The following is a 26,349-nucleotide window of genomic DNA, read 5'->3' on the forward strand; positions in this document are numbered from 1 at the left end:
TCTAAGACCTGAGAGGTGATGACAGCTACACAGAACATAGGGCTGGAAGGGATATCTTTGGTCTCTGGTGCCATCAGCAGTATTGAAATTAACCTTGTCATATAAAGGGTTACAGCCTGAAAAAAAATGATCAAAGTGGGGCCCTTGGGGCCAGAGAAAGGAGCTTCATGAGCTCCTTGGCTACTGAACATCCTTTAGCAACTGGAATTCTGTCTGCTGTTTTCATCTCTGAGGTTGAAATGGTGCTAAAAACACGTAACAAAGCTTGATGCGTTTTTCTACTAATGAATTAAACTAAGAACATCCAATAAAACTTGACGTATTGACAAAGCTAGAGAGACACTACAAATTTTTAGCAGCTCATTAATAGTTTAAATGACACGAAAAGAGAAAGAATAGGTGGGAAGTGATAATCTATGTCCATCAAGTTAGTGGGATGCCACTCATTTCAGTGAATTTCCATCTGTGAAGAATTGATCTAATGAAGTGGATAATTAAGTTTAGCCCAGAATAACCAGAAGAAACTACAGAGGAAATTTAAGCCAATAGCAAAATGTGAATACCCAAATCATAATTTAACCATATAACTAGATCTGACAACATTACACCTTGTAAACTCTGCTGATAGGTGGCTTACAGGCCTAGTGGTAACAAGGTCCACGGCAAGTACCAGGTATCTGTTTTGCACCAACTAGGAGGAAAGAAAGCAGCTGGCAGGCTGTTCTGTGTCCTTCACAGGGTGACCTTCCTCCAAGTTCTGGGCTGGACTCTGCTTAGGTTGTGCATCAGCTTTTCAGGCAGTTTTGCTTTCTGTGAGGTTAAAGCTTCTTTGGTCTGAGTTCCCTTTCCCCAGCACATATGGAATCTAGCCCTCAGCCTTGCTAATTTCCAGCCCTGGTGTATCAGGGTTTGCTGGGCTGAGCACACTGCACGGGTGTGAGCTGAGGGGCTGCACTGTAACTGCAGAGCACTTGGCTTGGAGCTTTTAAAAACAGCATACACTCCTCAGGCATGGGGAGCTATTTCTCTGCCTACTTACAGTGTAATATGGTACCAAGATTTTCATCTATATGAAAACATGCTTAACAGCTACATATCAGTCAGTAGCAAATAAGTATGACACATTTACTAGTTATGACTTTTGTTACAGCAAAGAAAATCCAAGGGGACATTCAACAGCACAGGAGTGATGGCTACATAGAACTCCAGCTCTGCTTCCCAAAATAATGCTGTAAAATGGAAAATTGATTAAAAATGTAAGACATACTGCTCTGGTTATGCTTCCATCAAAAGTAATACAAGAATACTGCAGCATATCTGTTTATAACTGTTTCTGTATTACTGGGGGTCCCCCTAATGGTTTATATTTGTGGCATTGGACACTAAGTTTAAAATATATGTATTATTTTTTTACGCGGTAAGAGGAGGAGGTTTTCATCTTGTGCTATTTTTATTGCGCTAACAGACCATAAGGTACCTAAAATCCCCTTTTTCAAGGCATGGTAGAGCATACCAGTACTCACCAACCCATTCAGTTGGAGTCGCAATGCAGATGCACCTGAGAACATGCAGCTCCTCCCCTGGTAGTGAAGCAAGCACTAAGCCCTCTGGCATTTACTGCTTGCAAGAGCTGAGTGCCAGCTCATCTTCTCAAGAAGAATGATTCACATGATTTCATTGAAGGGAAGTATTATGCACGGGTTCACCAAAATGATGGGTACAAAATCTGACTGCTGTTTCATATGAATAGAGCCAGGAAAAGCTTACAAAAAGTAATACTCAACAGTTGATATTCTCCTAGCTCCCTGCCAAGGGATTTCATACCCTCAGTTAAAAGAGGATGACACACACAATCAGTTTGTAATTCGACATTCCCATAAGATAAGAGAACTACATGGGTGGAAGTGCAAGACTGAGTGGGTTGAAAAGGGGTGCAAGAGGAGAACAGGTCCTGCTGTCAGCAGTTCCTGCTTCCCTGGTCACCGTCGGGGACTTGGCCAGGCCACACAGATATAAATGTGTGTCTCTGGTATATGTAACAAAGCCAACAACTTTTACAAGCACAGGGAAGGAACAGGAAGAAGTGGAGGCCAGGAATCTCTGAGACAATAATGAAAGTGTAAAACAATTAATTTATATTAAAATGATAATCAGTAAACTTGTGTCTGTTGAGCAGCAGTATTAGACAGGATGGTGACATAAATAATGTCACTGAGCACAGTACTTGGAGCATGACTACATACTTAACTCCCTACCTGCATATCTTAACGGATTTTTGACTTATCAAGATGTTGCTCTATACTAGATTTCTATAGAAAAGATGCTAAATCTTATAGGATACCTGTTGCTGATTGTTATGTGGTGAGTGAGGATGGAAGGGAGGGTAATATAAACACACACATACTTCCCACAAAATAATCATGCCAAGTTTCATCTTGGTTTTGGCTTTCCAAATTTATTTCCCATTTACTTTTTATCTGTGGGGTTAGTCTTACTAGATCCAGGACATAATATGTGTGTAGATCTGAAATTGTTTAGAGTTTCTTATCTCTGTTTCATTTTCTACTTTCTTTCTTACCTGATGTGCTTTTTGATATCTTTGATTTAGAAGCATCCAAAAAACTGTTATCAGCTTCTGTTAGCTGAGACTGAACAGCAAAGTATTTTGGTACAGTTATTACTTATAAGTGTTTCCATGCTGCTAGAGGAAATCACGAACAATTAGAAGAGTGGAAAATTTCACCTTTTAATTCCCCATTGTTTTACTAAGCTGCAAATGTTATAGAATGAAATCACCAGAGCTACATCAATTTACCAGATGAAGATCTGACTCCCTGATTTCAATTACTAACAGGTCTTCTCTATGCTATCTTGAATTTATAAAGTTAGGTCTTTCTATAGAGTGATATATTAGAGAAATACAGGCTTACATACTGGAAATCTTGAACAAAATGGTCACCCTTCCCCAAACTGCAGATGCCATTCTTAAACCCTGCTATGTGAAGAAAAAAAAATTAATACTTTGGGATTTCAAGTCACAGATTTTCCTTCTAGCTTTGTGACACTGAAAGTACACATTCTGCCAAGTCTGAAATCTTTAAAACTAATGTGATCCTTTAAATTTATTACCAGTTACTAATAGCTTCCCATGTTTCACTTATATATTTCAAGGTGGAATCAAACATACATACAGAACAGGCCATATTTTTCTCCTTTTTTCTCTCCCAAATTTATAATGTGAAGTCATGCATTAAAATAATTCATGATGGATAACAGAACCTTAAAGCTTATAGCAAAATTAAGTCTCAAGAATAAGGATATGAGTAATTTCATAATAAAACCATGAGGCTGCCTCCACAGTACTGATTTTTTAGAAGATAATCTGTAGGATCACTTATTTATAATAGATAATAAATTTCATCTTTTCACATGCTTTCTTTTACTATTTGACTATTATTATTATTATTATAGTCATTCTATGCCTTAAATATTAAACTTCTGTTTTCTGCTTTGCTAAATATATTTTCTGACACTCCAAAAGCTGTGGATTAAGCATTGTGAAATAAATAGTGTACTGAAGTGTTGGGCCACTTGTATATAATCACCTTATAAATACAACAGAGGAACTTTACATCATCATCAACAACATTGTTATTGCTAGAGAAAGAATTGGGCTTCCAAGATTTCAGAAGACTGCTGCTGTTGAGCAACTTTAACATGCACTTAATATTTTGTTCCTACACCTTCCTTTAGATGCACTGAACAAAATCAGCTCATCATAAAGTGCAAAGACATGATTTTAATAGCAATAACATTGTGAAACATGTTGGAAGGCTATTTTGCCATCACTTGCATTGATGAGCACTGTAAATAAGCAGGATACTTAGTAAGACTCTATAAAAACTCAAGGATACCCGGGGGGAAATAGTCCCATAAAACCATGATGAATTGTAATTTACCAGAGAATTTTGGTGCTACCAGTACAGCTACTACTGAAAAATCTTGGAGAGAAGAAAAGTCTGCCACAATCTCTTAGCAGTATGGTTTTAGAAGACATCGTTACTTTTGTGCCATTTTTGGTCAGTTTGCCTTATTAAAATTGATTTTATAAATTTACTTTTGCAAATATATATATATAATATTATATATATTATATAATATATTTAATGCATTTATATACAGCAAAGACTGCTGCAGCTAAGTCACCCATGCTACAACTGCTGAGTGGGAAATGAAACTCAAGGTTACAAATTTACAACTTTAAATGAGGAGAAATGGATCACTCAACTACAATCTATCTGATGTGCTTCACAGTAAATTGCAATTTGTAATAATTTCAGTCCCCATTTTTAAATGATATTTCACATTTAGGTAAAAATAAAATAATATTGCTCTTCTGAAGTGAAATGGGAGCACTGTGATAAACATCTGGGCTACTCTGTAGCAGGTATTTATGTACAAATATGACATCTATTGTCATAGTAGAATTTTTATTATTATTTTATATATTTACCCATTTCTTCTCACAATGTAATGAAGTTTGTGCTGTTTCCATTTGATAGACAGATACACAAGGTCTACCTACCCTCTTCTGCAACCGAGTCTTCCAAGATTGCCATAGGGACAAACTGACCAAACACACATCTTGCCACAGGAGCATCATAGCAGTGCCTACGGAGGGAGGCACAAGTAACATGGCTGCTTCAGGCTTTGGACTCCCCTGCCAGAAACTTGCAGTTTCTGTCTCCCAGTGGGACTGGAATATGTGTGACCCCATCTCACCCCAGCAGCCTCTCCACCATGCATCTCAAACACCTTCAAGCTCATGATTAAGACCACATGCAGCTGTCTTATATGCGAACGCAGAGACAACAATAGCAATGGGAAGGATGACTAAGAGCCTCTCCAAGAGTTGCATGCTTCTTTCTGCATGTAAGCACTTCATCTTCAAGCAGGAATTCATCAAAGATCTGTTGAATAGATGCAGAGGACCAGCTGCAGCAATCACCAGATGGAGTAATTACCACAGGGCCAAGGATGACAAACACAATGCAAAGAGTCACCCCTGTTTAGTCTTGGCTGCAAGAATTTCTTGGCAGGTAGACTGCTGTAAAATGTATGGCTGCTGACAATGTTGGAGGAGATTAAGCCTCATCACAAACAGGTCTGTCGTTCCTAAGGCCTCTGAAGTCCATGTGTATTAGTAACGAGAGGTGGGTTTCGCACTGCTCGTATGGTCACTTGGCTCCTGTACTCTTTCCAATTGTAAACATTGCATCTGTTTGCATGCCACCTATGCTGTATTTTCAGCCTAACAGAACCCAGACTTGTCAGGGCAAGAGCTTCTGTCTGGCAGCTGCCCACGGATGTGTCTGGGATCCCTCTCTGAATAACCCCATCATATCACCAAATTTTGGAAGGAATGAACACATTGTGTCATGCTCTGCAAGACCATGCCTAACAGAGGCTGAAGCAGCACAATTCTCCTGCCTTGTCAGAGGACTTCTCTCAGGAAGCAAAGACACCATTCAACTATGAAGGTGCACAGTTATTATGTATTGCCATTATGCATTGCCACTAATTATGCATGCCAGTGACAGCATAAACTCTAGTCCAATTAAAAGCATCTTCTAATTGAAATTCAACAGGAGAAGCTGCAGTACAGCTCTGCAGTGCCAATGCTCTGCCCTACCTGTACAGCTTTCCATGCTCATCTGTAGCCAGCACAGAGCTCCTGGTGACCCTGAGCTGTTACAGTTCTGCAACAGGGAGTCCGATATGGTCTATAACAACATTGACCACTACTTGAGACCATATCCTGCAGTGCTTTTACCACTCAGTCTTCTCCAGACAAACTTCGTCATCCTTAATAAAGGCACTAAGATGAAAACCTTCCACGGGAAGGCTAGCAGAATATTAGCGTATCCTAAGCTCTTAGACCTTAGATGTCTCTATTTGGTAGGCAGTTTTAAAGGCAGATTCCTTACCTTTGTACTGGCCTTACACTTGCAAGACATGATTCTGTGACCTGTCATGTGGCACAAGACCTGGAAACTCATGAGGTGGGAGGAATAACTGTGATCATCTAAGGATAGACTAGTCCTTGCACAGCACATTGCAAGGGAGAATGAATGTATGGCTTCATACATCCAACAACTAGGAGTACATGCTGGTTGTGTGGTATCTTGCAGATTGCTTGATCTCATCAGTGTATCCTGATACTGTATGTCCAAGTCCACTACAAAAGAACAGACTTCAGCATGTCAGGCCCAAAAATGAAATTATTTTTTAATCTGGTAATATTTTTTAACCTAGTAAATAAATTGTCATTTTATAGGTTAAAATAGTAAGTAAAATAATGTGAAGAGTTCCTAAATTCTTTCTAAATTCTAAATTGCACCTATAAAAATAGTTGTTTCTGTTTCACAAGCATAGCCTGCTGCTGGTAGTTGTACCCTCAGAAGGTGTCACCTGGAGGGTTTGACTCACAGAGCCTAAAGGAATCTGGACAGGGATTTTAAAAATCACTCGTAAGTCAGAATAGTATGTCTCAGCTTAATGACAGAGAAAAAAAAATCAAATGAATAAAAATGTTTCAGATCTAATTCCATATATTTATGTTAAACTGTCTTTAAAAAAAAATCTGTGGAAATGTCATTTAAGAATATATATGTATTCTTAGTGTAGCACACAAAGGTAGTAATAATGTAAGTTTCCACGTTATGCTTCTTAAGAAATCTCATTCATTATTGTGTGTCTTTCTTGCCTTTAGTTTCTATTTGGCAATAGTGCTGGCTTATGTTATTTGTAAGATGAGCAACTTATTCCCAACAAAACTGCCTGCAGATAGACCATTAACTGTCAAAAATATTAATTCCTACCAGTTGCAGGGTTTCAGATCATGATCCAAATGTTTAGAGATACCTTGCCCACTTCTGGTTTCCAAAAGACATTCATTTTCCACATGAAATCCTCTGATTATTCAAACAGGTTGCATAAAAGTTGTTTCTAGTTGCTCAATACCAGGGCTAGCTCTCTGTGAAAAGCAGTAGGCATCCACCCAACCCAGCACACTGCAAAGTGATCCTGGTACCACTGTCCCTTACCAGATCCCTGTGAGCACCTACCAATGACAATAGACATCTTTGCTCATGTAGGGTGATCGTTAAGATCCAACACAGCCCAGCAGCTCCAGCCACTTCCCTGCTTCTCACACCCTTTCTACAGAAGCAGGAGAAACAAGCTCGTCTTCCTCCTGTCCAAGCACACCCTGGGCGACAGACACCATTCCTTGTTCCCACAGGGCAAAATTCAAGGGAATTTTTGAGTGGACTGTTTCTGGTATTGCTCTTAAGGCATCAGCATGTTTTATAAGATTATTCATGAAGTAAAGATGTTTCTGAATTCATCCACTTTGAAGGAAAGACAGAAGAATAGTTCTAATGGAGATATTTCTTCTTTTATAAACTGTTATGAAGAGAAGTGGTTGGAGATATGGAATTAAAAGCTAAAATATTGTGTCTGTTTCTAAAAGAGCTAAGGATTTTTCTTTAAAAATTAATGTTGCAATGCAGTGTAAAAGCCATGTATCTGAAAATAGCAGAAAACTGATATTTGGGAAGTTTTGGCAAATGTTAGATCTCTTGACATAGAAAATGCATGAATTGTCCATGAAATATAAATTGCGCACTTCTCATGATATTCTCCACTTACAACTTTTTAAGGCGTTTTTTAAAACCAATACTCTGTATAATATTGAATGCATATTGTATTGACAACAGTTTGAAGACAAGAACAAAGAGGATTGATATGTTTCTGTCCTCTTTCAGAAGCAGATTAGTATATTTTAAAATTAGAAGAGGAATTGGTATAAAAATGTGCCCTTCAGTCTTCCCTGAACATCAGCCACAGAGATACATCTCAGAGTTTGGTGGGATCCCATGGAACTACCCAGCAAATAAGGTGTCATTCAACAAGAGTAAGGGTGGCAGACTCTGCTCCTCTTCAATTAGGCTAAACAAAGTTCCTGTCTTATCCCCTAACATAGATTTACCTTTAAGAAAGTTAAATTAATCATCTTTTATTCACTACAGCTCCATATAGATACTTTTAATTAGCATGTTTCCCCTTGGCTCTTCTCCTCCTTTAAACTTCTCAACATGTTCTTGACGGAACAATTGGTCTTTATTAATGTGTGACAGCTTAGAGCAGCAGCGAGCTGTTTGCCAGATGTTTGAACTCTGGTGAACTGCTGTTCACTTGTCAGACTGGCAATGAGGAGCGAACAAATATCGCACTATTCAGCCTCCCTCCTGAGCTGCCAGAGAATTTCAAACAGCTCCAAGTGCCAGAGCCAAAGGATCTGCTGAGAAAGAATAAGGTATGTTCCTAATGAGATCAGTGAGCCATGACTTTTCTAGAAAGGCATCTTGATTTTTTATTATCTTCTGTGCATAGGTGACAGAGTCAAGGGCTGGAGCATCAGAGGAACCCATGCTACAGGGAGTGAGAGGCTTCAGAAAGACACAGCTTTCACAGATTCTCAGGTTCTTTATGGACTGTTAAGTACAGCAGGGAACAGAAGTAAGCAGACTACTATAGAGCATCTCCAAATAGGTACATTTGACTCTGAAGATATTTCTATCTGCGAGCATAAGAAGGAGAGAGGTCTTTCATGAAGTATGTGTATTTTAGTCACTTATTTAAGGGAAAAGAAAAAACATAAGTTTAATTTCTCCTTTTTGTTGCAATTTCTTCTTCAGAGTTGCATATAAAACACAAAGGGGCAAATTAGCATGGATCTAGTACTTTAAATTCCAAAAACAGGTCCCCAGTGATATCAGTAAATAAGAAGGGGCAGATGTTAAAATGTATCCCACCTGTTCTGCTAATAAAACATACATACGTGCCTTGGATGTGACCACCTTATTGAAGAGCTGCACTGACTGCAGCAGCAGCTCCATGTCCCACCAGGACATGTTTATAATGCCACTCAAGGACAGTCTCTCTGACTTCAGCAGACTGTCACCTCCTACCTAAAAGTATTTGTTTGATTCCATTCTCACATTTCAAAAACACCTCATCTGAGAGTAGTATCTGTTCAAAAGCACTGGTGTTTTTATATACAGAGGAGAGTAGTGTGGTTTGGGTAGTCTCTGGCCCAGCATTTTATTGCAAGCAAGATGAAACATCGTGTGATGCATAACCTTGAAAAGCCTCAGAATTGTTAAAGAGACTGAAATCGCAACAGTTCAGCACTGCTATTTCATAATAAATCTCTTGCATTACATTGTTTACACTGCACTGAAGGACACTTGAGTAGGCTTATATAGTAGTTGTCCCACAGGATACTCTTGGAAAAAAAAAAATGCACATCTCCTGAGACTATGACAGTAAACATAAGTTTTCATAAATGTTTAGCAGTCATAGAAACTCCAAGTCAGTAAAATGGACTAATTATCTTTGCTGGATTGTTTTCCTTTTTATGAGGATCTCACTGAAGTATCCAGATAAAGGAAAAAAAAATACTAGGGAAGTAACAAGTTGCTTTTATACACAAATAATAAAAGAAAAACAAAGAGGAGGACGGGGCAGGGGAAGTAGATGAAAATTCTTACATGACCATATTCTCTCCCCCTGTATTTATTCCAGAGCTGAAGTCCATACACCATAATATCTTTTTATATCTTTTTTTTTTCTTTTCGTGTATGTGTATGAAAATAAAGTAAAAACAGGCAGATGTTATGGAAAATGTTCTCCAGCAATTATTTTTCATTTGTTCCTTACTGAAGAGGAATTATTTGTGTAGGAACCACAGTATGTCAGACCTACTGTGACTCTATATAAAGTACAAACCTGAGAAAATGGGAGCTGTATAAGCTTTGAGGGAACACAGAGACTTTAACTAAAACTGTAAACTTGAAAGATCACAGCTCTTTTACTGAATTGCCAGTGCAAATGGAATAAAGAAGACAACTCAATTGTGATTAATTGAGCAGCACTTTGCTCTAACTTCCAGTCTTAATATTCCTACCATGTGGAACATTTGGGAATACTTTCATACAGATTTGAAGAAACAGAAAGGATTGGTAGTAACCACTTGTAATTGTCATGTCTAAAAGTCTAACCTGCAGAAAAGGCAGGAGTATGAAAAGACAGAGCTAAGCCACAGTTCCTCTTAAGACTTCCATATTAAAATAAAAAAATCATAAAAAAAAAATCCAAGTCCAGCGTGTTTTCCACTGTGTTACTACTCAGTCCTTAGGCCAATGCTTTTGAGCCCTTATTCTTCAGGGTTTACAAGCAGACTGCTAAAACTGTCTACAGATGGTTTTATGTGTCGCTTATGATGGATAAATTGCTTTCACAGCTTTATAAAAAAAACTACACTGTTTAACAGTGCATAAAATCACATCCAGTTACACCAGATACCACTGAGAGATTTTGCCTGTTTCTTCATAAAATGGACTGATACTATGAGCTCACTTAATCCCATAAACTCTTGATTTTTATAATTTCCCATGTGACAACAAGAAAAATTGCAAATGATGCTGCAGCTTCACCCATCTTTTATCATTATACCTGGCTCAATAAACTTGAGTTAGCTTTTCCCAAGTTCTCTCTGAGCTGAAATAATATTTCCTTATTTGTAATTCACAGGCCTTCTTGAAATGAGCAGTAACATCTACAGCTCTGAGCATCTAGAGCTCTGTGTCATAGTTTTTCTGTTGCTCTGTGCTGACTCATTCAGTTCCAGTTCTTTCAGGGCATTATTTTAAAATATACTCCTTTTTTACCTTTCTTAAATTGAAGAATATTGGTCTTTAAAGACTCATTTTCTCACACTTTTAATTAGTTGAAGCCTGGTTAGCAACAATACACAGCAGAGACAAGATCTATCAGGACAAATAAATCGGCAGTTCTTGTGAGTTTTCCTTGGATTTTATTATATGTTCTTTGGTACTTAGATTCAGTTATAATACATTGAACCTTGTTATCTCTGCTATAATTGAAGGTCCCCCTACAGATGTCCATAGCAAATCAGGTGAAACTGTGAGTGGTAAATGAAGTAATTTTGGTCTGTTTAGCTCAGTCTACTTTTTGACAGAGTTTAAAGGAGTTCAAAGACAATAATGTCTTATCCAAAGCTTCATTTGATAGCAAAGAAAAAAACAGTGGTTTTTAGTTATTCTGTAGCAATAGTACAGCCAAAACATACCCTGTTGTTTCCTTCAGAATTACACCTATTATTTCATATAGGGATTGTGCCAAAGTTAAAGTTGGTGGTTTGTTGGTTTTTTTGTTTTGTTTTGTTTTTCTTCTTATATGTTGAGATAACTGGGAACTAATATTTCCTCTATATACTGGGAATTCAGATATCTGAGATATTAAAGACTGTTTTGTGTGCTAAGGGATAATGACAATAATTCAGCTTTGCAATAGCAAAACATGCTGCTGAATGCTATTATGAATGCCACTATTCCTCTACATGCTTGTGTTATTAGTAAAGCATTTCCCTGAAACACTTTCTTGTACAGTTTTAAACTACTAATAAAATCATGTCATCTTGGAAGCAAACCCTGCAAAATATGTTGTAGATTAGCAAGTGACCATAACATGCAACTAACCTAACAGCTTTGGGCAATATAAAAATAAAATGAATAAACAAATATATACATTCATGTTATTCTCTCCAACACTTGAGAGAGTGCTTCATGGCTACTAGTATGCATATAAAGCATAAGTATTTTTCTGTTTTATTTAATTTGTTAGCCTATTTTTTCTTTCTCTCAGACTTATGTTATGCAAAATATCTGCTATGCTTTCCTCTTCAATCTGCATAAAACATATCTGCCACCTACCTGAACTGACCTACAATGACAAGGGGAGAGTGATGATTACCTGTCAGCAATTACAATCTGACTCTGATACTTGTTCTCCAATGTTTTGCTAGAACCAAAAATTATGTAAAGGTGTTTCATCTCTGCAGGTATGATAAGAAACACAGTATTTCAACACAGCCACCAAAGTAAGGGATGCAAGGAATGTTTGGAGTCAATATTCATGTAACATTTTCACCCCAAAAAAGGTCAAGTGAAACACAACTGGCCCACAAAAAGGACAAATGCAAATAACATCCCACAAAACTTTTGCCACTAGGTATTTTCTTATATGAAACAGCCATTAATCCAGTCTTGTTAGGTACTACCTGCTGCAGCTCCCTGCAGAAAGCAAACTGCTCTCTTTCTTCAGTTGCTTTGGCTGGACTGAAAGTACTTTTCCCTTAGTAAATGACAGAATTGTTTTACAAGTGGTAATTGGAGAAGCATTGACATAAAAAAACAAACAAGGATTTAATTAGGATTATATGAAGGAGGAAAAAGTAATAACATAAGTGGGATTGCTAGAAGAAGAAGAAAATCACTTTGGTGGTGTTGACTTTTTTCATCAGATTTTGGCACATAACTTCTTTGAAGGTTTTCTGTCTGAATAATGTCAGAGACTGGGACGAAAGAGGTACTGCAGGAGCAAAGTATTAGATGACAACAAAATCTTAGGGTAGGATGCTAAAGGAACCTGAGTCCGAGGGAACAGTTACAGAGATATATATAAGTGCAAGAATCAGTCAGAATCTATATGAGACTACTGGGATATTTATACATCTTGCCCATCTCTTGGAAAGGCAGTGGGTGCGGTGGGGGAGGCTACAGAGTAGAAAGCAATTAAACTACCTCGGTTTAGTTAGTTGAAATGTTAACTAAAGGCAAAACCATAAATTACCTAGATGAATATGTCAGAAAAAAAAGATGGCTACAAGCAAATCAAGTAATAGAATCCATTTGGAATTCATTGTAGACTTTGACAAAGTCCTTTGTAAGATGTGGAATAATTTCAACATGGAAATCACCAAGTAAAGGGTAGAGTGTTAAATCAGACCAGATGCTTTCTGCCACAAAACTACAAAACAAAATATTTCAAGGATGAAAAGTGAGGCTTCAATATGACACAGAAAATGGTTATAATTAGAATAAATCATGATACATTTTCAACACTTGAATGTCTAAGATTTCATACTACAAATGTTTAAAACACCCACACACAAAGCAAAACTTTTTCTACACTGATTTTAGCTAACAACTAGCATCTAATCAGACAAGGTAAATGGTTATAAGAACTTAATCAAGTTCTATGCCACATCAAAGGTCAATGATGATCAGAAGAAAAAGAAAAAATTCAGAAAGGATTTTCAGAATGAATCTTGAACTTGAATGGCTTCTATATTAGTTATAATTATTTAGAAAAATAAATGGGAATCAGTGAAGAGAGAACAGTGAAGGTCTCTGCTGAAGGTGTGTTACCTGCTTAAAAGAAATTTGTAAATAATTTTTAAAATTACAAAGGTTAGGATTAAAAGTAGAGGGGCAGTGATTTCATAATATGAATCAATGTTGTTATATCACATTTTTATAGCTGTTTTTCAATCTGATTATTTTATTTGGAGCAAAGTTAATAAAAATAGTTGTATCCCAGTTACAGTGAGAAGGTCTTGTATCATGAAAGGTGGGGATTTACAGAAGTCACATTTATAGATTTATAGGAGTCACGTTTATAAGATTTATAGAGGTCACATAGATATATGTATGAAAGAGTCAGCTGTTCTCAGGACTTTCAGGATCAAAACCACCTAGACTCAGCCATTTCATACTTGCTGTCAGTTCTGAGTACTTACACAGTTTTTAACCATTACTATGGCCTTTTTCTGTCTCCTAGTCATTGTTTCACCTCCTACAGCTTGAAATGTGTCACGTATTTTGGATCACGTAATTTTGGATCATAAGCTCCTTGGCTCTTTTAGGCACAACTGCCTGTATATTTGCTTGAATACAAGTACACACTAATAACAATACCAGCAGCAAACCATAGGCTTTTTTCGACCACTCTTGAACTCGGCACACTAGCTTTCATTTTAGCCTAGACTTCCTGCCAATCTTAATGGTCGCACTCTGGCATCAAGGGAAGAGCAAACCTGGCAGAGTGAGGAGCTGTAGGAGCCAGTTTACCAGCAGGGCAGAGAATTTGCTGCAGTTCTAATTGAAAAAAACATCCTCATTTGGGCTTTTGCCTTCCCATCCCTCTCTCCCTCTCTCCCTCTCTCTGCTAGCTTCCTGTTAAGTTCTATTGTGTTTCTCCAATGCAGACATTATATTCTCTAGATATTTGATTTACATAATTGAAGCAGTCCAGCTTATTTTAGGAAAATTACAACTTTGTGGAAAAAAAATAACTTATACAGTAATTATGGCAAAGATGTTCTGCTTTGTGTCAGACACAATGAAATTAGTGGGTTTAAAAATTAAGAACAAGGGCCTCTAAGCTCTCAGTGTCATTTTTAAAATGAGTGAATACTGTTAAGAAACAGCTTTGCATGTTAATCACAGTGGCTTAGACCATTTCTTGCTAAGTTATATGATGTTCAAAATTATTAAAAGAAATACTGGAGGAAGGAAATTGATTTTTTTACAGTAAAATTTACCTGTCATTCTGTAAGATAAGTTACCATTATATCTTTCCATTAAAGAAGATTATTGTATGAAAAGTCACCTACTATACAAGAAGAAATGTTGAGTGCATGTTGATTTCAGCCAGGATTTATGCAATCTATTTTAAGTCAGAGAAGCAAGATTATGAGTAGTTTGGTTCTCATTAGTGTACAGTTCACCTGCACATAGGGCCCATTTTCAAAACAAAAGGTACAATAGGAACTGTAAAATATATATCATATAAAAATAAAGGCATGTGGAAATGTAAAAATAGGTAGAGGCTGCTATACGCTCCAGAGATCATGCATATCTTAAGGAGGACTAATGTGTCTGGGAAACAAAGAGCTATGGAATAGCAGGAGCCACTGTGCATAAACTAAGTATAGACCTGAAGAGCATCTGAGCTTTTTTGTGTCAGGCAGGTCTCTATGAACTACTGAATTTTCTTAGACTTCATATTATTTTTTTCCTTCAAAGGAGCCCCATTGCACTAAGCACTTTACAAACACAGAATAAGACACTCAGTCTTGCCTGGATGAGACCATAATCTACATGTAGAAGACAAAAATAGCAGCAAGGAAAAGCACAGCAAAGGAAATAGGCATGATCAAGCTGATAGAGTGTATCAGTTGTAAAATTAAATTAAAAAAAAAAAAAAGTAAAACTTGAAAAGAACAGAAGTTACATTTATTCTGAATTTCATCAAACTGGGCCAGACATTCTCTCAATCCATGACACTCACTGTAATAACTCCCAGGGAAATAACATTCTTCCTAAATATCATCACAAATAATAGTCAGAGCCTATTGATGTTGTATTTATGCTGCACTGTGTAGTTATTTGGATATTGTAATACACCCTACAAAAACATACTCCAGAATCACAGAATCACAGAATCACAGAATTGAAGGGGTTGGAAGGGACCTTGAAATATCATCAGGTCCAACACCCCTGCCAAAGCAGGTTCCTTAGAGCAGGCTGCCCAGGTAGGCGTCCAGACGGGCCTTGAATATCTCCAGAGAAGGAGACTCCACAACCTCCCTGGGCAGCCTGTTCCAGTGCTCCGTCACCCTCACCGGGAAGTTCTTTCTCATGTTGGTGCGGAACTTCCTGTGTTCCATCTTCTGGCCATTACCCCTTGTCCTGTCCCCACAAACCACTGAGAAGAGGTTGGCCAAATCCCTCTGTCTCCCACACCTCAGGTGTTTATACACATTGATGAGATCCCCTCTCAGTCTTCCTTTCTCCAGGCTGAACAGACCCAGGTCTCTCAGCCTTTCTTCATAGGAAAGATGCTCTAGGCCCCGTATCATCTTTGTGGCCCTCCGCTGGACTTTTTCCAGGAGATCCCTGTCTTTTTTGTACCGGGGAGCCCAGAACTGGACACAGTACTCCAGCTGAAGCCTGACCAGGGCAGAGTAGAGGGGGAAGATCACATCCCTTGACCTGCTGGCCACGCTCCTTTTAATGCACGTCAGGATCCCATTGGCCCTCTTGGCCACGAGGGCACACTGCTGGCTCATGGTCAACCTGTCATCCACCAGGACCCCCAGGTCCTTCTCCTCAGAGCTCCTCTCCAGCAGGTCATCCCCCAGCCTGTGCTGATACGTCCGGTTGTTCCTTCCCAGGTGCAGGACTCTACACTTGCTCTTATTAAACCTCATTTGGTTTCTTCCTGCCCATCTCTCCAGCCTGTCCAGGTCTTGCTGAATGGCAGCACAGCCTTCTGGCATGTCGGCCACTCTTCCCAGCTTTGTGTCATTGGCGTACTTGCTGAGGGCAGACACTATTCCCTCATCAAGGTTGTCGATGAAGATGTTGAACAAGAGCGGACCCAGCACCGACCCCTGGGGAACGCTGCTAGTCACAGGTCTTCAGCCGGACTCTGCGCCGTCAGTCACCACCCTCTGAGCTTGGCCAGTCAGCCAGTTCTCAACCCACCTTACTGTCCACTCCTCTATCCCACACTTTCTCAGCTTTGCTAGCAGGATGTCGTGGGAGACAGTATCGAAAGCCTTGCTAAAGTCAAGGTAGATGACATCCACTGCTCTCCCCCCATCTACCCAGCTGGTGATGCCATCATAGAAGGCAACAAGGCTGGTCGAGCATGACTTCCCCTTGGTGAATCCATGCTGACTTACTCCTCATAACATTCTTCTCTTCCAATTGCTTGGAGATGGTGTCCAGAACAAGCTGTTCCAACACCTTCCCAGGGACAGAGGTGAGACTGGCTGGCCTGTAGTTTCCCGGATCCTCCTTCTTGCCCTTCTTCAAGACCGGAGTGACATTGGCTATCCTCCAATCTTCAGGCACCTCTCCTGTTCTCCAGGACCTTTCAAAGATGATAGAGAGCGGTTCGGCGATCACCTCTGTCAACTCCCTTAGCACACGTGGATGCATCCCATCGGGACCCATGGATTTGTGTGCATTGAGCCCACTCAGACACTCCCAAACCACTCCCTCATAAACCAGGGTGGAGCCCTCCATTTCCCAGCCCCTTTCTCCCCCCACCAGGGTCGAGGAGTCCTGGGGGGGAGTCCTTGAAGCAAAGACTGAAGCAAAGAAAGCATTCAGTATCTCCACCTTCTCGGCGTCTCCCGTTACCAGGACACCCCCCTCGTTCAGTAAGGGACCCACATTATCCCTAGTCTTCCTTTTACTGTTTACATATTTAAAAAACCCTTCTTATTATCTTTTATCTCTTTTGCAAGCCTCATCTCTAGGTGGGCATTAGCCTTCCTCGTCGCGTCCCTGCAGGCCCTGACAACACTTCTATACTCCTCCCAAGAGGACAGGCCCTTTTTCCACATTTCATAGACCTTCCTCTTCCTTTTGATCTTATCGATGAGCTCCTTGCTCATCCATGCAGCTTTCCTACCCCCCTTCCCTGATTTCCTACTCTTAGGGATGCACCGATCCTGAGCTTGGAAGAAGTGCTTAAGCTAGATAGGAGATTCAGCTTAAGCTAGATAGGAGATTCAGTTAACACAAACTCATAATTGTTGGTAGCATATTATATGCAGTTTAACTGCTATGTCTCCATATGAAAGAAAGAAGTACCAAGTGTACATATATATACATACAAGACATGCAATGTCCAAGTCATTAGTGTCCATAGACAGGATGTGATTTATCATATATATTAATAATATTAAAAAGTACAATAGAATGTGCAATTTTCACAAGCACTGAGATATTCTACCTGCATGGTCACCCAGAGATGACTACTCATTTCTTCTAAAGAAAAAAATAAATTTACTGGAAAATTAATGTTACTTTCCCTGCTGTAGCTAAAGTTGACACATTTTACATATCTTTGGCCTTTCTTTTTCACCAAGAGGTTTTGCTCCACATGTAAAATCATCCTTAGCCCTGTTCCTGAAAGTGTCTTTCCAGCTTTTTGTTCTGTGACAGACCAGAAACTAGCTGAGTGTTGGCCATCTTCCATTTTATGATCATCTTTTCCCAAGTTCTAAAATAACAAACAGATAACCTTATATATAACATCTATAAGCTAAATGACACCAAAAATGTCATTTCTTTCCTATAAGAATGAAGACAAATCCACTAGTTAAAATTTCCCATTGCTGCCACAGAACTTTTCTCCCACCTGCTACAGTTTCCTTCCTAAATTAGCCTGAACTCAAGCCATCCCATGCAGGTTTTAGCAGAAATAGTTGGCCTCATGCACTGATCATCAAAATCTCCAGGTTATACTCAGCTGAGCTTCAGAATTAATTCTACATTTGAGAAGTTCTCTCAGAAAATATCCTTATATTCTAGGGATGCTTGAATGTCTCAGCTAAATAGCCAATTAAAAAGGTTTTGCTAATCACCACTGAATCTCCTTAAGACTGTCTGCAAAGATGTGTCTAGAAGCTGGAAGGTCAGTTCATGTCAGACAGGAATGGACTGTTTTGTGTCATATTCATATCCCTTTCGACAGCAAAACTGTGACACAGTTAGTGATATTGAGCAGTACCCTGTATTTTACTAGCATGGTGCTCAGGAGCTACCATTTCCACTGAAAATGCTGCCTCTCTTCATCTCTGAAAATGATTTAACAGTTTCATTGGAAAACCTGCTAGAAAAACTAATCATATAAATAGGCTTCATTTGAATAAACCACAAAACCCAAAACTAAAATGAAACCATTTTAAACATACTAATTCCTGCAAGTCATTATTTTATTTCCCTTAGCAGCTTCTCTTTGCTTTTGGAAAATGAATACATCTTCTACTGTACTTTATTCCCCCTTTTTAACAGCAGAGGAGGTTTTTTGAGATGTACAGGAAAGGATTTGTGCTTAACAGCAACCTATTCTTTCAGTGTTTTTAGGGGTGGTTTCAAGCTCAGTCCTGACAGTAAGAATGGACTTCAGAGATATCAGGTACCTCTGCATCTAGCTGTATGCAGTATACCCAACCTCATATTGCCTGTTTTCTTTGTCTTCATCAGCAGCCATTCTGAAGCCTATGGGGGCTGCCTGTGGAGGGAGGTCACATACAAAAGTGTCAAAATCTAGCCTAAATATAATGACCTGGTGCTTTTTCCCTTTAATCCAGTTTATGATTTATCTTCCATTTAATTTGATTCAATTATTTTTATGATGAATAATACAATGTTCACCCTTTAATTATACCATTACCTAATTAGCTTATTGGCTAGACAAAGATGCTACTTTTTAATTAATTAAGGAGACCACATATCTGTCTGTAATAAAGGCCAAAAGGTGTTCTGCACAGAGTGGCTAAGCAGATATTTCTTGACCTTATAGGTACTACTGCATAATGTATAAGCTGCAAAATGCACTCCATTTCAATACATTAATGCAATCACAAACTTAATGCAAATTGAATTGAATGAATTTGCTCCAAATAAAACCAAAGCTGCTTTGTTTCACACGTGCTTCCAGGTGTACAATATCCTGCAAGTTTTGAAATATGTCTGGGAAAGAAATACAGCTCACTTGAAGGACAGCACCCTAAAATGAATAAGATTTGGAGAGAGAAAGGAAAAAAAAAAAACAAAAAAACAAGGGAAAGCTGCTCTCTCTCTCCACCTGCATGCAACTAGGCAAGTCCATAGAAATAAGTGTTAGCTCAGGAATGGATTGCTGATGTGTCCTGGCTACCTGTGTTACACACAGAAATTGAGATTATTTTATCCAACACACAGCTGAGGTGTGGAAGTTAGTGTTCCCTATAAACAGGTTAGGAAAAAAAAAATCAAACCCAAATAATTTATTTTTTCAAATCACCTGTAAAACTTGAGAAAAATAGCATAAAGCATTGCACAGGGCGGAAATAAGGGTGCACAGAATTACATCAGGGTTAAAAAATAAACTCAGCTTGGATGTAGACTATAGAATATTTACCAGCAATATGAATGGACCATATCCATCTCTTAACCCCATTTGCAATTGATCATTAGTGATTACAGATAAAACAGTAGCCAGCACTCCTTAGCTAATGTCTCACATTAGCCATCAAGAGGAAATAAATAGCAGACAGTTTGACCTTCACTGTCTCACAACCTTGTCCTAGCTTGCCCTGCTGAGCATCGACTTTGTAATTCAGGCTCATATTTAATCTTGGAAATTAGTTTTTTCATTTCTCTCTGTGCAGACCACTGAATATATTTGGGATAAATCCACTGAACTCTTGTTCTCCCACACCAGGAAGGTGTTTGTTTTTTGTACAGGTATTCTTTTTCCTGGTAATTTAATTAGCAAAAACGCAAAGGCAGCATACATTATATATCAGCTTCTATCATTAGGAGTTAGTGACAGGCTATCCAGCCCTATTTGGTAAAAATTCATTTCATGCAAGTGTTGTGCACAGTATACAGACATCTACAATCGGTCTTAATGTATTTGATGTAAGTGGGTACAACCTGGTAACATATGGTTTAAGGCCTTTTTACATAACCTCGTTCTTGCTGATGCATTTTGAAAATAGCTCAAGGGGAACAATCTGGCTTAGCTAGGAAGTAAGTGCTGCAGTTTGATACAAATCCTCATGTTTACCCCGTGAGCACTAAGCAGTTTGATTTCCTGTCTATCTAGTGTTGATTAGTGTTGCGAACTGAATACAATGATAACTCGACATTGCAGAAAAAATAAATAAATAAATAAATGAAATCCAACCTAAAAGGGTTATTTATCCAAATCCAGTCTTTGGGCGTGCTGATGTCTTCCCCAACCCCCACCCCGCCCCCCTTTTTCATTTTTACTGATGTGACTTTATCAGCAGCTGCTCTGGGGGCAGATGGCCTTTAAAGGTATAAGAGAGGATGCCACTGTGCAATTTGTCACCTAGCTAGCAATAAATTACAGAGGACATGCGGAATGGCTGCGTGTGATTCTTTTACCTCTAGCCCATACAGCAAGCTGATCAGTGTTTGTATGTATTTGAGCCAGATTTTTTTTACTGATTCATTTATGTAATGTGTAAAAGACAAATTATACTCCAAGAAATCTGAAGACTTGTTTATACCCTTTCTACCACTACCCCCTTATTTGAACTACTGTTTTAATATAAATGACATGCTGTAAGTTGGAAAACCCTGCAAGTATTTTTGTCCCTCCAAAGTTTAAACTATGTCCTTGTTAGGGGTTAGGAAGCTGTTTAGCCTCTTTAGATTTGCTGTCCAGGAGAACTCAGTGCCACACAGCTAGGTATCTGACTATAAGACTTGTGTCTTTATACAAACCTATTCCCTTGTGCAGCAGAGAAACCAGAAAGGAGTGGAGGAGGGCCACATGGCACCAACTTAACAGGTCAAGGAATTTTATCCCATCTTGGGCACCTCTCCCATTCTCCTCTCTCTAATTTCAGACTAGTCTGACATACTTGGTCGTGCCTTGCATCTCCAAGCTTTCCCCTTCAGTTCTCAACACTTCCCTTTGAAACATCATGGATTTTAAAAGAAAGGTGACCATGTACCTTCTGCACGGTTTCTTTACAATATAAAGAAGCCTTGAAACTTTAGATGCCAGGAGAAGAAGAATGCTTTAATCTGAGCAGCATCTTCCACCAAGGTCTGAATGCTTGTAAATCAGCAGCCTGGGCATAAACCATTAGCACCTTTCAGTATAACACATCGTTTCTATTTAACTTTCATACAACCAATACCAGCAAAAATGCCCCTAAAAAAAATCTTTTAAGCCACAACGAAGATTGTGTTTTATTTCATGGCACATCTTATTGAAGACATGATGTGTTTCCTGGTTTTTAGCATTCAGGCTACTGCAGTGAAAGAATTGAGTGTTTGTCTCCTTCAACAAATCCAGAATTCAAGAGTGTTACAGATTTCAGACACAGTTTACATACTGTGGTTGTCAAAGCCAAACATGAAGTCAAAAATGGTTGTGCAGGGCCAATACAGAGGTAGTTTGGCATGTGGCTAATTTGCAGGGTTACTGCATTTTTCCACGTTTGGTACAAGACTATTTCCCTTAATTTGTGTGTGCAAGATGCAGAGGGAGAGGGTTGGAATTACAGGATTTTTAGAGATTTTAATGTGATTTTTACTGTGTTAGCATTTATAACAGAAATCACTACATAAAAGCTGGTCTGATTGGAATTTTCTTACAATGGAGGGATTTCCTCCCAGTCACAAATCCACGTGTCATCCATATCCACTTAATGGTGAAATATTAATATTTATAAAGACAGTGTAATTCTGAAAATGTAGTTCTTGTCAGTTAAGTTTTTTAATTAATTTGATCATGAAAGATACAAACTGGCTTATGCTTAACTCACTCTCCATCAGACCAGCTTTAGAGGAAAGTCTACAGTATTAAATTCACCTAAGCTACCTCATAGAAAATTCAGAATATCTATAATTTTGAAGCAAATTAAATTTTGCAAAGTAGCTTTTTTCATACCTACATATCTACATACCTATTTATTTTGAAAAGGAAACCATAGTTTTACCTGGCTATCTATTCCTCAACTTATCCCGTACCAAAATATAAGTGAGTATGCATAGCTAACTCAGAGGTTTAGGAGCTAGTGGCTACAGAGTGAGAGAAGATTTCAGATGAAAATTGCCATAGGTAAATGTCATCATTATTAACTGGTTAGTTCTGGTACAAATACAGATCACTGTGCCAAATGCATTTGGAAACCTTTCCATCGAGCAAATTCTAAGTAGGCAATAGCCTGATTCCAGACACTGTACATAGACTGAAACCATCCTGTTCTTCCAGAATCAAACACAGCACCGCCATGAGTCATAGCTTCCCCTCTGACAGTTTCACTGGAAGGTAGTTTTGAAGAATGATGAGATTTTGACTTGCAACCACACTTTAAAACCCTCTTAAACCATTCAGCCCCTCTTGGGGTTCGTCTTTCCTGCAGTAAAGGTGTGTTTCCAGCATCAAGATAATTATCTTGATATAGAAGCCAATTGGAGACAAAACATAGGTACCTTTTACTTTTACTAGACTTCGAGCAGCTATATCAATGTAAAAAACTACAGTTCCTTCCTTCTGCTAGGATTTTTATAGGTTCACTATTTTGATGTAACAAAACGTGTAAAAAGTTTGATGCAGAGGTAAGTTTTTACTTTTCTCCAGTAAAGACAGGGATTTATCTATTGGCTATTGATGTTACTAGGCCATGGTGAATGTCATTCCACATCTCCAATAGATGGTCTATCCATACACTAATTACAGATGTGAAAATAATTGGTAAATACTGCAATATTGGGCAGTTTCAATTTTTTCTAAACTGTTTCTTATGGCTATAACCTCACTAACTCAGTCACTGAGGAGTTCTCTAATGCTGTGTTGCCATGTTAATTAAAAGCTACATCACAATATCTTTTCCCAGGTTTTCATCTTCTCTTCTCAGAAGAAAATATCTACTGATATGAAAGAACTAGTGGAAAAAATATTTAGGGAAAAAAAATAATGTATGCACTTGGCTAATATGTACCAAAAAGCTGCAACTTGACATTTAGATGTCATTAAGCATCAAACGTAACACACAAATTATCTGGGCTCAAATCCAACTTATGTGTTTAGTGACACTATAATCAGAGGGCACACTATTCAATGATCTTTGCTATCTGATGCAATTCAGTTCAGTTTCTTGGTCCTATCCCACAACATCTATCACCCTTATATTTGCAGTAATTAATTAATACTATGGATTTTGCTTAAACCATAAAAGATCAAAACACCTAGCCCAATGCTGATACACTGGTAACAATGGTAGATTTACCTAAATTATTGCCTGTGTTTTCAGGGCTGTAAAATTACCACCACCCACCAGAATTACACTCATAATAATACATTAAAAAATAAATAATAAAATGAAATAAATAAAATAAAATAAAATAAAATAAAATAAAATAAAATAAAATTAAATTAAATTAAATTAAATTAAAAGAGTTGGGAATGAAGTACCCAGAAAATATTCCATAACTCTGTATTTTTATAAAAGCTCCAAGTTCCAGAGAAATATTTTGCACATTGGTAGTACAATGAAGGATGAAATATCTCATTACCAGTGAATACGGGAATGAAAATCCATCATTAGGGTTCTGATCCATAAGTGTTCAGAAGGAACACAGAGGCATTTTTGCTTCCTCTAGCACAAGAGCATCCTGAAAGTGAGAAACACAACAGGAGACCATTTTTGACAAACCCTAACTGCAGAATTGAGCCAGACACATACTGCATGGTCCATCCATGGGTTTGTTCGCCTGCCTGAGCTGCACTGGTCAGGCACAGGGCTGCTCAGCAGATACCTTCCAACAGTCCTGATCACATTATTTGCTTTTTCTTCTCCTCCCTCTCTCCCCTCCCCAAATAAACAGCTCATCCACCTTTACTCTCTTCCTATTGACTCCAGGTTGGCTGCTTTTAGATTCATGTTTAGTAGCTTCAGCTTCTGTCAATGACCTTCAGAAGCCCTCACCTCCTCACTATCTTTGACATTCAGAAAATGCAGAGCTCCAAAAGCAGAAGCTCCAATTACTCCTCTTTCAGTATCTATAAAATCAGGTAGTTTCTCCCATTGTTGTTTTATTGTTGTCTTCTTTACTACAACCTCTTTGTGTAAAGATAAATATATTTTCTCTTTAAAAAGTGCTCTATAGGAAATCCACTCATTGGACGTCATTGGTAGGCTTCTGAACTATAAGTTAAAAAACATGGTTCCCCACGAATCCTAAGAACTAGCTAATGCAGAGACAACAAGTGATCCTGGAGAGACTGGACAGATATAAATCCCAATACAATTTTAAAATAATATTTTCATTAATGATATTGGCACCAAAAAAGAAAAAAAAGTACTAATGAAATTCACTGCCAGCACTGTTTGGGAGATAATGTCAATACAGGAAAAATATGAAATATTGCAAAAGAGCTGAAAGACCGATGGGACCAAAGCATGAGATAAAAGGACAGAGTAAAAAGTCATGTGTGTAGAAGCAAAAAGAGTTTCTGCTACATGATCGAAATGAGTTATCTATAGATAACTGGGTAACAATGAGACACTAAAATGATTCAGCCTTAATAAAGGCAAAAGTGAAAAAGAATTCTTTAGGACAACCTTTTCTAGTATGAACACGGAAAATTTGTGTAGTAAAAGCACTAAGAAAAATCTTGTTTATTACATGCAGTTCTGGATACTGATGTTGAAGAACGATGAGCTCAACCTGAAGCAATTCAGGAAGGAGTAGGAGGAGATGGCTGGAGAACAGAGCTTATGGTCTGACTTGTTAGGTTCAGGTAAAACAAAAACTAAGAGGAGATATGACTGCTTTCTACAGATAACTCAGACATAAATGTCAATATGAGAAGAGAGCCACAGCTAAAGGGTGTAAACAGCCAAGGAGTTACAAACAGGCCATGACTAAATTTGGGCTGGAAGCAAGAAGGTTTCTAGCCATTAGAAGACTAAAATTCTGGAATAGCCTAATTCTACCACTATCACAGCAGAAATATTTTGTTGTAAGACGAGGCTGGAAAATGTTTTGAATGGGTTTCTAGACCATGGCTGTCCGCAGCAGGAGATTCAACTGAATCTGTGCATCCGTCAGCATAAAACCAGTCTGGGTAAAGCTTTATTTCCACTAGAATGCCAAACAGCTGTAAGTCTGTGGACATGCACTGACAAATTCTTCCCTGCCAAAGAAAGAGGCAGCCGTTTCCAGCAGCTTGTGAGCGCCCCTATGCTGAAGGTCTCACCCAAACTGGGCAGGCAGCCGAGCAGCCTGTGTGGGCACCCCTGACTCATCCCAGGCAAAATCAGGCAGGCCACTGCTGGCAAATTCTTGTACTGACATACACTGGCTGATTTTGCCTAAAGTAGTTTAAGGAATGCTCATGAATAATATTTTGCTGGTCGATTCCAGTGACTAGCAGCCAGACATGGTAATTTCTTCCACCAACACAGGTGTATCAGAAATGGGACATTTTTCTGCGTCTTATAACATGGTATCGCAGAACTGTACAACTGCTTATTTTGGACCCAATTATAACAGAATAAAAACACCTATGCTAATACAGTTCACTCCCACAAGGTTTATTGTACTAGGATTTATAGCAGTATAAATATTTCAGTAAAATACAGTGTTTCTAATCTAAATACTGGTATGAAATTTATGTATAGATGAGGCCTAGAAGAATCAGGCACTACCAATCTACTATTTCTTGTTCTGATGAGACCAAAGCAATAGTAATCATATTACACTGAAGTCCTGACACAATTAGCAAACCTGCTGAAATGAAAAAGAATTCACTTTAGTGCCCCTGAAAGCTTTGCTGTAGTTAGCAAGTGTTCATTTTCAT

At 38.4% G+C, this 26,349-nt stretch overlaps 1 protein-coding gene across 5 annotated transcripts in view; it reads left to right on the forward strand.

Annotated features, from left to right (window-relative positions):
* The window catches only part of LOC308196094 (uncharacterized protein), a 596,499-nt gene that overhangs the window by 471,509 nt on the left and 98,641 nt on the right, over positions 1-26,349 (forward strand). For 2 of the 5 annotated variants that reach the window (XR_013952067.1, XR_013952068.1), the window contains exon 8: positions 4,563-13,151. The exons of 2 other annotated variants lie outside the window; for them this stretch is intronic. The gene's annotated coding sequence lies outside the window, so the exon portion shown is untranslated. Of the gene's footprint in view, positions 1-1,150; positions 1,257-4,562; positions 13,152-26,349 lie in introns of those variants that run through there. One more of the 5 variants, XR_013952066.1, reaches the window with a different exon arrangement.

This window comes from Anser brachyrhynchus, assembly GCF_964034855.1.
Source record: "Anser brachyrhynchus genome assembly, chromosome: 5".
NCBI lineage: Eukaryota > Metazoa > Chordata > Aves > Anseriformes > Anatidae > Anser > Anser brachyrhynchus.